The sequence below is a fragment of the Hipposideros armiger genome, unplaced genomic scaffold (assembly GCF_001890085.2).
Source record: "Hipposideros armiger isolate ML-2016 unplaced genomic scaffold, ASM189008v1 scaffold_901, whole genome shotgun sequence".
In the NCBI taxonomy this organism is placed as follows: domain Eukaryota; kingdom Metazoa; phylum Chordata; class Mammalia; order Chiroptera; family Hipposideridae; genus Hipposideros; species Hipposideros armiger.
Window position 1 is genome coordinate 317,090 of NW_017732251.1, and position 1,498 is coordinate 318,587.

Genomic DNA, 1,498 nt, shown 5'->3' on the forward strand with positions numbered 1-1,498 from the left:
CTATTTATTGTTCTTAATTTCCAGGGACTCTTTTCTGATTTCATTGTTCCTTTGTTATTTTTAATAAGATGCTGTTCTTATTTCATGGATGTAGTAATAAAGTATTTCTCTGATATTTTAGTCGGTGTGTCTTTTAAAATTTTTTCTGTACTTTTATTATCTTAGGTACGCTTTGCTGGAGAGTGATCTAACAGGGACCAAACAGGCCCTGAAGTTGTGGAGGGCCCTAAATATCAGTATCTTAGTTAGATTCTTTTGTAGTGGCCAGTTTCACCAGATAAAAATCTGCAGTCCTTTTTTCTGGAGAGCATTGGTGGTGATGGGTGGTTTAGGGCTGGACCGTTTGGGGGTGCTTCAGCCTTGCTCTTGGCTGCGCCAGCTACCTGAGTCCAGAGACACTGGCTCCCTCGCTCTGGAACATAACATTTCCCATCTCCTACTTGGGCCCAGTTGGGGCAGGGGCTGTGCAGTAGGTTTTTAAAAAGTTGTATGTAGGTTAAATTTTTGTGAATCCAATTTGTGACTATTAGATTGACTCTGTAAAGCCCAAAACAGTGACTAATTTCATAAGATTTAACTTAAATATTGCAGGATCATTTTTAAATAAATATGTAAATGCTTTTACAGGCAAATGGTTAATTCAATTACACTTGTCTCAGTTAGTGTTAGTGTTGCTAGCTTACATTTTCTGAAAGGGGAAACTGTATAGTTTGTATAGGTTGGCATTGGGCAGCACAGTTTTGTTCAGAGGGTTTGGATCGTGAAGTAATGTGAAGAGGCAGAGAGACTGGAGACTTAATTCCTATTCTTATATATGATAATTGAGATAATCATATCCGTCATTTTCAAGTACTTTGTCTAGTATGCACAGCTTTAAAGCGTAAGGCTTTAAAGTAAAAGAGCCTTATGAAGTTAGCATATCTCTGTCTTTCCTACCTTCCTTCCTTCCACCTAGTTTTCATCAATATAGATAGTGGTATGATAAGGAAAATATTTATTCATATCCAAATTGATTAAATAATTATTGTCATACTTATATAGGTTAACTCCTAAAATAACTTAGTTTTATTTTAGTATAGGTTGTTGCTTTCCCTGGCAAGTGCTCTTTTCATAGATAGCTCAGAAAAGTAGCCTGTGCTCAGTCTTCAATAGACCATTGTAGATGTAATAGGATAATATTAATATAGAGAAAGTATTTTCTCTACCTATAAACTAATCATGGAGATGTAAGTAGTTAGAATTGCAGGAAAACTGGGTTAGGTTTAGAATAGATTCACCCAGAGGTGGTGAGTAAAATGTGTTAGGACCCTTTGTTGATCTCAAGTTGAATTTCTCCAGACTCACTTTTTCATCAATCTCTGTCTTGATTAGGTAAAAAAGTTGCATATGTAAATATTTTGTGGTAAATGAGGAAGTAATTCTTTTAAAAGACTGCATAGGGGACGGCTGAGTGGCGCATTAGTTAAGAGCTGGCTTGGGACACCAGAGGGACCTGGTT

At 36.6% G+C, this 1,498-nt stretch overlaps 1 protein-coding gene across 12 annotated transcripts in view; it reads left to right on the plus strand.

The window, feature by feature from the left end:
• The window catches only part of YAP1 (Yes1 associated transcriptional regulator), a 120,585-nt gene that overhangs the window by 12,105 nt on the left and 106,982 nt on the right, over positions 1-1,498 (plus strand). The gene's annotated exons all lie outside the window — the stretch shown is intronic.